This window comes from Arvicanthis niloticus, chromosome 22 (genome assembly GCF_011762505.2).
Source record: "Arvicanthis niloticus isolate mArvNil1 chromosome 22, mArvNil1.pat.X, whole genome shotgun sequence".
Classification (NCBI taxonomy): Eukaryota; Metazoa; Chordata; class Mammalia; order Rodentia; family Muridae; genus Arvicanthis; species Arvicanthis niloticus.
This window is the reverse complement of record NC_133429.1, coordinates 26,574,599-26,586,655: the sequence shown is the minus strand read 5'-3', so window position 1 is coordinate 26,586,655 and position 12,057 is coordinate 26,574,599.

The window sequence follows — 12,057 nt, the reverse complement described above, 5'->3', positions numbered from 1 at the left end:
AGGCAAGCGGATTTCTGAGTTCGAAGCCAGCCTGGTCCACAGAGTGAGTTCCAGGACAGCCAGGACTACACAGAGAAACCCTGTCTCGGAAAAAAAAAAAAAAAAAAGTTCAACTTTGACTTTCTCTCTTATGTAATATAATACATTTTATCATGTAAAATATATTAGGATTATTACACACAATATACTCATGTAGGATTTTCACTGATTGGTAATCAATAAATGTAATTAAAATTACAGAGTAGTTTCCTGTTTTATTTCTAATGAAATTAATTTATAATATATTATTGAATATAATGCGCACTTTTCTGTACACAGGAACCACTATACACAACAGTTTATACAGCAAAGTTGTATAGCAAATACAGAGACAAAGTATGAAGCAGAGACTGAAGGAAAGGCCATTCAGAGTCTGCACCACCTGGGGATCCATCCCATATACAGTCACCAAACCCAGACACTATTGTGGAGGCAAAGAAGTGAATGCTGACAGGAGCCTGATATAGCTGTCTCCTGAGAGGTTCTGCCAGAGCCTGACAACTTCAGAGGAGGATGTTCTCAGCCAAACATTGTACTGAGCACAGAGTCCCCGATGGAGAAGTTAGAAAAAGGACTGAGAGGCTGAAGGGGTTTGCAATCCCACAGGAAAAACTAAAATATGAACCAACCAGACCCCCTACCCCCGAGAGCTCCCAGAGACTAAACCACCAACCACAGAGTACACAAGGAGAGACCCATGGCTCCAGCTGCATATGAAGCAGAGGATGGCCTTTTGGGGCATCAATAGGAGGAGAGGCCCTTGGTCCTGTGAAGGCTCTGTGGCCCAGTGTAGGGAAATTTGAGGGCAGGGAGTTTGAAATTTGAGGAGTGGGTGAATGGGTGGAGAGACACCCTCACAGAAGCAGGGGGAGGGGAGATGGGATAGGGAGTTTTGGGGGGCGGAGGGACAGGGAAAAAGGATAACATCTGAAATTTAAATAAAGAAAATATCCAGTAAAAAAATTAGAATTAAGAAAGTTTTAAGATTAGATTGAACAACTTTCATTAAATTCTCTTAGATAGGAAAACTATGGAATTTCCATTCCATGTTTTTGTCTGTAGATTTTTCCATTGGTTTTCTCTGGGAACATATATCTATTATGCCCTCACATTTTGGAACACAATGCTATTTTTCAGATTGAGTACATGTGTATTCCGGTCTACATATATTCATCCTTACAGGTATAAATCAAAGGAAGCTTTTTCACAAAATCATCTGGTCCCGCCTCACATCTCCAGATGTAATCATCCTGGAAGGAGCCCAGGAAGAGGAATGTTTTGACTTTTAGTAATAATACCAGAGAAAATGATTCCACACATGGGCATAACTGTCCTCTCTAGTATTACAGACACTTACAAAAAAGGCATTCCTTCCCGTTTAACATACACTCCTTTTCTGTTTTAGAAACATTTATGTGAGCAGTCTTCATCCTATGAATAATCTTTTCACATTCAGGAAACAGATAAACAAACCCTTGTTTGAGCTTTATCTTCCCCAAATTTGGTGGGTTCACCACTTTACCCACACAGAGGTGTACACAAGTGGTCAGCTGTGTGCACACCAAAATAAATATAAATGATAATCGGCTGCTACACAAAGTTAGCTTGTCTCTGTTTGAGGAAAAGGATTTTAAAGCAACATATAACTGCCTTAACCTTGGAATTGTCACTGACAATTCCAAGAGTTCAATAACATTATACCACTTCCAAAGTGGAAGCTTATTCATTACATATATGAAGAACTAGGCTGACACATCACAGAATTTCAGAACCTCACTGATGTAGAAGACAAGGGAATACTATGGCTTGGACAGTCTCAGCAGCCCTAGCTAAATTCAGTATATTAACATTTCTTAGAATTTGACCTTTTAGTGTCTCTGTATCGATATGATTCTCATACATGTCAACTTCATTAATTCAGCAGCTTCAGACATCAACTGTGTCATTTTAGGCAGTTCGAATTTCCACGTACCTCCTGTGCTATCACTTTATCTGGATCACTTAGATCACAATGGCAACACATTATAGTTTGGGAAGTGACTAAAGTCCTGCTTGAAATGCATACCTGGGACGTTATCTTGGTTAAATTAGGTAGCTGTTAGCACAGGGAATCATAGTGAAGGCTGAGCAGGCAAATTACATATCTACTAAAGTAAATAGACGTGCTAAAGAGAGAAGAATGTGTGTGTCATGAAAGAGCTCCAAGCTGCAGATGAGGGAACCACAGTGAGCTTAATTAAATATATGCAAATTAACCCCCAACATGAAAGACAAATAAAATATTGACAAGTAGAACTGGAAGGTTGGTGACCTGAAAACACAAGAAACAAAATGTTGAGATGATAAATAATGGAATAAACTTAGATAATCACCTGTTATGTAATTATCCAAATTGTGTAGCATACAAAGAATATGATAGTGCAACATTCTAATAGCAGATAAGAACAGGCTTTGCAAGCCAGAATAACAAATTGGAACCATAAATGATTATGAGTCCATGATGCTATTGAAGCTGGGGAGGAATATGTTTGAAAGTTTACTTTGACATGATTCATTTTGCAGCTGTGCCTAAGAGGCATTGTGCCAGAGAGGGGCCATTAGGGGGCTATGGCTATGGCCCAAATAAAACACAATGAACTAGTAGACCAGGAACTTGATGGTGGAAACAGGAATGTGCTTTATATACCTCTTTTGTGAAATTCTCTTTACCTCTACCCCGTTTCTTACCTGGCCTACGTGAATGAGGAAATGAACTCCTTGATAAAAATTCCAGTAGCTTTTCCCGAAGTATCTTTTTCTTCTAACTTTGTTTCATAATTTGTCACTATGAATCAAAACTTTCCCTTTAAAAATCGCTGACCTTTTGACTGCCAAGAATCTGGACCACACTAGAAATGTGCAATCTCTGTCTGTTTTGAATATTCCTTTATCTTCATGTTTCTTCTTCTTACTTTTCTCTCACTTGACCCTCATGTGGTTTCTCCTGATTAGGCTGCTGCCTATGCTACCAGCAACTTCTATCTCATTGTCATCGACTGCCTCTGTTTTTCTCTAAGTGCAATCGTTCCATCACAAATGCTGTATGATATAAAAATTCTACTGCATATAAAGCATGTCTGTCTTCTTGCTCACTGGGATCACTCACTAACTCTTCAGCTTCCTAATTCTTTTGTATTGTGCTAAGCCAAAGACAAATCCTGTATCATAGCTGAATCTCTTCTGGCTGGTCAGTATATCTACTAGAGAACATCATATCTACTGAAGATCAGTAATATTCTATATATTTTTTTATTCAATGAATATTTATTAGACATTTATCACAATATTTGTTAAAATAATATATTACTGAACCAAGCACATAATTTCTTACATCAGTTTGACTTTCTAGAATATTTTGGACCAACAGTAGTAGCCACCTCATATGCAAACTATTGATACAGAACATCATGACGTAATGGATATGTTAGAAAAAGACATTGTAACAAACATATTTTAGCAAGCTGATGAATGAATCATTAGAATTTTGCCATTGTTAATGTTGTTATAATTTGGGGTGACATTGGATCTAATATTCTGTCTGCAGACAAAACTGCATCTGATGACTTCTTACTCTTTTCCCAATATTTTCTTACATATCTTATTCACCATACTTTAAACACTCCTAGGTTATCACAATATTTCATAATGATTTAATCTAACACAAATCAGAGTGATAGTGCATATATAACAAACAGCATATATAGAGATTATTTTTTGTACATACCAAAGGATGACATTGTCTTATAAAATAATCTCACTGTATCAAAAAAAGTGTGTGAATATTCTTTTTATGCAAATTCCTCTTAACAATTCTGAAAATGTAAAAATTTATTATGGACATATATGTATGAACTAATGTAAGGGAGAAAATTGGCATTTTAATCAGAAAGGTCATCTTTTCCTGTGATAAGGGAACGTTCTCTGATAATGATACAAAGTGAAATCATTAGATGAGGAAGCAAAATCTTTTAGAGAAGGGAAAACAAGTAATTGTCTCATAAAATTCTCTTTCTAATATGTTCAGAAAACTTGCTTAACCACCCTGCCCTCATTTCTATAATTACATTTCAGCAGTAGTTGATGTAAATATAAAACATATGGCACACTGCTGTTGTTAGCTATTATGGTAAAGCTAGAAACTGCAGAAGTCAATTGACCTTGATGATAGCCAGAACAAGCTCACCTTTTCCTTAACCAGGCTTTCTCAACCTTGGAACCACTGACATTTGTACCAGATACAGGTGTTTTATAGTGGGTTTCCTGCTCAATACATGTGAACCCTGCAAGTCTGTTTTTTATTAGATGGCAATAACATCCCTCACAGTGATAGCAATAATATTGCTAAACATTGAAACTATTCCTACTTTGGGAGCATCTGCATATAAATCCCACTCTGCTTGAGTAGGAAACATGGTGAGGTATGTCAGCCAGAGACATTTCCTCACAATTTTCTTGAGAAAGTATAAAATGATTTAATGTAGACTATCTTGATTTTTATGAATAATGCATACTTTAACATAAGCAGTCTTGGGACTGGAGATATGGCTCAACTATTAAGAGCAATTATTGCTATTACAGACTACCTGACTTTGGTTTCCAACACCACCAGGGAACTCTCAATCAGCTGTATCTCTCTAGCTCCAGGGTCCCCATTGTTACTTTCTGGAATTCCTGGGCGCCTGAACTCTGTTTTTGCAAATACAAATAGACACAGACATAAATAAAAATTTTAAATTCAAATATATATGGCATCTAGTTTAAAAGACTGTTAATTTAGGAACCAACTACTTGTTGATTGCATCTAAGATCCAGTCTGTGTGATCAAACTCATGGCTATATAGGTGATAGTGTCCAGGGAAGACTCTTCTACTATTATTATGCTAAATGAGCATAGTATTAAACAAACAAAATATGATGAATTTATGTTCTATTATTGACTATCACATAGCTCAACTCACTCCTCAGAATGTTTTTCCCATAATAGGTGACAATTAGCACAGAGACTCACACCTTGTCAATATCAAGGAGTGCTCAGCAATAGATGTGACATCTGTGTCACGTCCATTCTTTCAAAGCTCAGGGGTCTTTTCAGAAGATGGACCTGAAATAGCCCAGGGGCCTAAGCAGTAGATGGCAATGATAAAAACTATTCTCTGTACAATGCAGGGCAGTTGTGTATATGAACTCACAGCAAATATGACAGTATACACAGGACCTGCATAAGCTCAACCCAGAGAAAATTGAACATAGAGGAGAAAAATGGTGGGCAAGAAATTTCACCTCTAGCTGAGAAGTTATTGGCATTTCTTAATTGAGAGGAGTAGAAGAGGTAGTTTTCTTCAAGGATGCAACCCATTGTCTTAGCCAGTGTTCAATTGCTGTGTTAAGACATAATGACCATAGCAACACTTATAAAGGATTTCATTTAACTGAGATTGCTAACCATTTGGAAGGTTTGGTCCATTGTCATTTGGATCTACAGGTAGCAGGAAAAGAGAGACTTTAGTCCTGGAATTAGCTTTATGAAAGGTCCAAGCTTCATAAAACTTCCCCGGTGATACCCTTTCATTAACAAGGCCACACCTCCTGATCCTTTCAAATAATGCCACTCCCTGTTAACCAAGTATTCAATTCTATGAGCCTATGATGACAATTCTTGTTTTTTTTTCTTTTTTTATTGTATATTACATTTACATTTCAGATTTTTATCTCCTAACCCCCCTTACCCCCAACACCCAGGAACTTCCTATCCCATCCCCCCTCTTTATGCTTCTATGAGGATGTACCCCCACCTACCCCACCAATCCCACCTCCCCACCCTCAAATTCCCCCCACCACCACCTTGGTGTTCATCCTTTATGGGACCAAGAATCTCCTCTCCCACCTATGCCAGACAAGGCCATCCTCCCTTTCATGTACAGATGGAGTCATGGATCCCTCCCTATGTGCTCCCAGGCTGGTGGTTTAGACCTTGGGGAGCTCTGGTTGGTTGGTATTGTTGCTCTCCTCATGGGGCCACAAACCCTTTCTGCTCCTTCAGTCTTCTCTATAACTTCTCCATTGGGAAATCCTTGATCAGATCAGTGGTTAGCTGTGAGCATTGGCCTCTGCATGTGTCAGCCTCTGGCAGACCTCTAAGGAGACAGCTATATCAGGCTCTTGTCCACATGCACTTCCTGCCATCCACATCAGTGTCTACCTTTGGTGACTGTGCCTGGGATGGAGACCCAAGTGGAATGGTCTCCAGATGGCTCCTCCTTTAGTTTCTGTCTCACACTTTCTTTCCATATTTACTCCCTTGAGTATTTTTGTTACTTCTCTGTAGGACTGAGGCATCCACACTTGGTCTTTCTTCTTCATGAGTTTCATGTGGTCTGTGAGTTGAGTCTTGGCTATTCCAAGCTTTTGGGCTAACATCCGATTATCAGTGAGTAAATACCATGTGTGTTCTTTTGTGATTAGGTTAACTCCCTCAGGACGATAATTTCTAGATCCATCCATTTACCTAAGAATTTCTTGAATTCATTATTTTTAATAGCTGAGTAATACTCCATTGTGTAAATGTACCACAATTTTTGTATCCATTCCTCCGTTGAAGGACATATTCTCAACAATAAAAGAACTTCTGGGGGAAATCACCATTCCTGACCTCAAACTATTACAGAGCAATAGTGATAAAAAAAACTGCATGGTATTGGTACAGAGACAGGCAGGAAGATCAATGGACTAGAATTGAAGACCCAGAAATGAACCCACACATCTATGAGCACTTGATCTTTGACAAAGGAGCTAAAACCATCAAGTGGAAAAAAGACATTTTCAGCAAATGGTGCTGGTTCAACTGGAGGTCAGTGTTGTGGCCCAAGCTGCCCCACGTTAGGCGCCAAAAATGTTGCGGACTGCTCTATCAATGTTGGGACCCGCACTGCCAAAAGCCTTGGGGGCTAAATTGTTAGAGCCTGCACTGCCCCAAGCTGCTCCAGTCCAAGGGTCAGGGTTCTGCAAGAGAGAAAGTGAGGGCAGATGCAAAGAATGGTGACCAGACAGAGTGTGATTCAATCCCATTTATTCTTCAGTCTCTCTTCCTAGTCCAAGTCCCAAGTCTTGAGTTTCTAGTCCCTAGTTCCTAGTCCTTTGTGCCTCCAAGTTTCAAGTTACTTCTTCCAAGTGCTAAGTGCCTAATGTCTAATTCCAAGTTCTTCCTCCAAGTGTCAAGTGCCTAATACCTAATAATCATTTCTTCTGAGTTCTCTAGTCCAAGTGTTTTCTTCCTCAATGCCTAATTCCTACTCATAGTTGTACTGAACTCTTCTATCTGCCTCTTGTCTTTTATGTCTCACTTCTAAGCCACACCTCTAAGTCATGCCTTTAAGTCATCCCTTAGGCCTTGTCTCTAAATCTGATCTCTAAGTCACACCCTTAAGTGACACACCTTTAAGTCTCACACACCCAAGGAAAGATCCTGGGTATCTAAATTAAGATGTTATCAGAGTGTGCTCAGCTGTTGTAGGCTATTGTAATCAAGTCTCTTATCAGGGTATATGGTTCAAGATGGCTGCAAGGATGATAGCTGCCTTCTGTTGGCTCCCCACAGGTCAGCATGTAGAAAGATGCAAATTAATCCAATCTTATCTCCTTGTACAAAGCTCAAGTCCAAGTGAATAAAGGACCTTCACATAAAACCAGATACACTGAAACTAATAGAAGAGAAGGTGGGGAAGACTCTCAAATACTTAGGCACAAAAAGTTTCTGAACAGAACACCAATGTCATATGCTCTAAGATCAAGAACTGACAAATGAGACCTCATAAAATTGCAAAGCTTCTGTAAGGCAAAGAACATTGTCAATAAAACAAAACGGCAACCAACAGTTTGGGAAAAGATCTTTACCAATCCTACATCTGATAGAGGGCCAATATCCAATATATACAAAGAACTCAAGAAATTAGACTCTTAAACAACCAAATAACCCTATTAAAAATGGGGTACAGAGCTAAACAGAGAATTCTCAACTGAAGAAACCTTAAGAAGCACCTTAAGAAATGTTCAACATCCTTAGTCATCAGGGAAATGCAAATCAAAACAACCCTGAGATACCACCTTACAACAGTCAGAATGGCTAAAATCAAAAACTCAGGTAATAGTAGATGATGGCAAGGATGTAGAGAAAGAGGAACACTTCTCCATTGTTGGTGGGATTGCAAGCTGGTACAACCACTCTGGAAATCAGTCTGGTGGTTCCTCAGAAGACTTGACATAGCATTACCTGATTATCCAGCTATACCACTTCTGGGCATATACCCAGAAGATGCTCCAACATATAACAAGGACATATGCTCCACTATGTTCATAGCAGCCTTATTTATAATAGCTAGAAACTGGAAAGACAATTCTTTTGTAATCTACCATATTCCACTTCCTGGTACCCACAGGCTTATAGCCATATCGTACTGAAAAAAAATGTTTTAGTGAAATTTTAAAAGCCTCCATAGTGTATCACATTCTCAACACTGTTTAAAATTCTAATGTTCAAATTTTCTTCTAGGACTCAAGGCTATCTCTCAACTCTAATCCTGAGGACAGGCTTATGTATATTAATTTATTTAAAATTAAAATGGAAAAAGAAAATTATAAATTTTTAAAATACAATGGCATATATATATATATATATATATATATCACTGTTACCTTGAATAACTACAAAAAAATTATTAAAACTAGAAATGATATGATGCATTCTATTGGATTTCAGAGTTTCCCTACTAAACTTCAGTTTCTCTTTCAGGATTCGGAGGTTGCCATATATGTTCAGAAATTGTTTCCTTTGTCTCCTGTGGTCTGTGATTTTTTTTTTAAAGTCTTGTTTCTTATGCTTAGATACATTTGAAAAGTACAGGTCTGAGACAATGACATCTAGTTGAGGGGCTGACCAAGTGATGAATCAAAGAACAGCTGAGTTGATCCAGGGAGCCAGAGTTCAGAAAAAGCAGAAAGAGTAAGTATATTCGGCAGTAAGTCTCAGAGGCAGAAACATTCTAGGCTGGAAGCTGAAGCCTTAGGGGCTTGCAGAAATTTAGACTGTATGGAGGTTAGAGCTTCCAGGCCTAGGCTTAGGGATAGCTAGACCAGAGAAAGAAATGCTATGAACTCAGCCCAAGCTACTTGTAAGGCCTGGTTATGGCTTTCCTCTCATTCCTTCTTCTGAGGGGAAAAAAAATATGACATTTACATTTATACCTGTAGGTGGCAACAACCTGAAAGACTTAGTGAGTGCACTCCTTCCTACAGAAATATAATACTAGAGTTTTGATATTTCCCACTGAACACAGTAGGGCCATGAAAGGGGTCTTGGTTTTGGTCGGAAGTGCTGGCTGGAAATAGCCCAGAGACCCAACAGGTGTTCATTGCCTGTGTGGACAAGCGTCTATTCTGCCATGCTCCCAGAGTCCACGCGCCTAACACATGTCATGGAACTCCATTGACCTGCACTGTTCAGTCACATTCAGGGCAATGCAGCCCCACCCAAAGAGCGCAGGTAGAGGGCATGACTACAGGCCTCAGGCCCTAGAGAGGTTTACATACTAATGAGATACCTGAAGGCCAGAGGGTATAGTCAATTAAGTATTCTTCCCTAGCCCCTCTCCCCTTTCTCCCTCCCTATTTATCTCAGGTCTGCCCGAGTTTCACAGGAGGGTGAGGAAGAGGGCTGGGGGGCTGCACCCAGACCATCTACATTCACCATGAACAATAAACTCTTGGAAACCCATGGACTCTCTCATGACTATTGGGGCCTACTATGTGACTGTAGTGGAGGATGTACCTGTGACCCAGCCAAGGTCCACTGAGGTGTTTTTCTCCACAGAACACTACGTTTTATTTTTTATTGGATATTTAATTTATTTACATTTCAAATGTTATTCCCTTTCCTGGTTTCCCTTCCAGAAACCCCCTATCCCATCCTCCTGCCTCCTGCTTCTTTGAGGGTACTCCTTCCCACACACCCACTCCTGCCTCCCTGCCCTGGAATTCCCCTATACTGGGGCATAGAGCCTTCATAAGACCAAGGACATCTCCTCCCATTGATGCCAGACAAGGCCATCCTCTGCTACATATGCGGCTGGAACCATGGATCCCTCCATGTGTACTCTATTTGGTGGTTTAGTCCCTGGGAGCCCTGGGGAGGTCTAGTTGTTTGATATTGTTGTTCTTCCTATGGGGTTGCGAACCTTTCAGCTCCTTCAGTCCTTTCTCTAACTCTTCCATTGGGGTCCCCATGCTCAGTCCAGAGGTTGGCTGTGGTCATTCTTCTCTATATTTGTCATGCTCTGCCAGAGCCTCTCAGGAGACAGCTATAACAAGCTCCTGTCAGCAAGCACTTCCTGGCATCAACAATAGTGTCTGGTACATGAGATAGATTCCCAGGTGAAACAGTCTCTGGATGGCCTTTTCCTAATACTTTCAAATAGTGCTACTCCTTGGTGATCATATTTTCAAATCGTTGAGCCTATTAGGGCCATTCTCATTCAAACCACCACATCCATGGTAGGTCAACTAGCACCCAAACCTTGGAGTATTTGGGCAACACAAATTTAACTGGATAAGAAAAGAAGGAAGAAAGAGGAGAGGAGAGGAGAGGAGAGGAGAGGAGAGGAGAGGAGAGGAGAGGAGAGGAGAGGAGAGGAGAACAGAGGAGAGGAGAGGAGAACAGAGGAGAGGAGAGGAGAACAGAGGAGAGGAGAAGAGAAGAGACGAGAGGCAGAGACACAGAGAGACAGAGAGAGAAATAAGTGGAGAACTACTAGTGTAGTATAGTGATTACTGTCTTTTCTATACTTAGCAACAAATTTAAAATAAATAGAATTCCAAGAAAGTCTGAATAATGATCTGTGGGCACCATTCCACTGTGGGTTTCCACACAACGTTTTGTTAAATGCCATTAAATTGTTTGCATCTGGTTTGGGTTCTGTAAAACAAGCGTAGGTTAAGAACTGTGGGTATTGGGATGAGCTGTCCTTTAGAAGCTACAATTTCCAAGCTGAAGTGACTTCAGTTAATCCCACACAAACTGCATTCCTGTGGGCCATTTTAAACTGTTTCAAACAGATTCAGATTCCCTCCCAGAGACTCAGCTCAGATTTTTGATGCAATATCTTCTTCATCTTACAGGAGTTATCCTATTTTTCATGTGCTGTTAGTAGAATTTTAAAATACTTAATGTATCCCAGACAGCAAAGCCGTTACATCTGCAGATGTGAAAGAAATCAAAGATGCCCACATAAAAAAGCTGTTGCCATGCACAGATAGTAATTCCGGGAATTCTTTCAGTAATCAAATAATTTTAGCGGAATTTGTAAAGCAGTTCTTTTTGTACTTCAAAGAACATTGTTCCATGCTTTACTTTCTTTACATATATATATGTAAATTACTGTAAGTTAAACTAAGCTTACAGGTGTAATAAACTGATATTTTAATATAATTAATAAACTTGTAATTTAAATCCAATTATAAAAACAAAAATGGCCATTTCAGAACTTAAAAAAACATGATTATTGTATATTTAGAATTTAAATATAAACTAAATCTGCTCTCTTTTTCTTGTATGTGTGTGTGTGCATATGTTTATGTGTGTGGTGTGCATGTTTGCATGTAAGTGATTGTGCCCAAGTGTGCTAATAAATTTTGTCTATGCAGAGGCTATTAGATATCCTTTGCTGTCACATTCTATATATGCTCTTGAAATGGAATCTCTCATTGAATCTGGAGCTCAATGTTTGTATTCTTGAACTTTGTGGCCAGTACAGCTCAGTGACTCTCCTGTACCTCGTCCTCAAGTCCTGATTTTACAAGTGCATATATGGCCAGTCCTTCTCCCCACAGGTTTTGCGGATATGATTTCAGGTCCCCATCCCTATACAGCAAGCCCATTTACCCATGGTGCCATCTCTGAGCCTCTTGTCACAATCTTTTTACTCTTATATA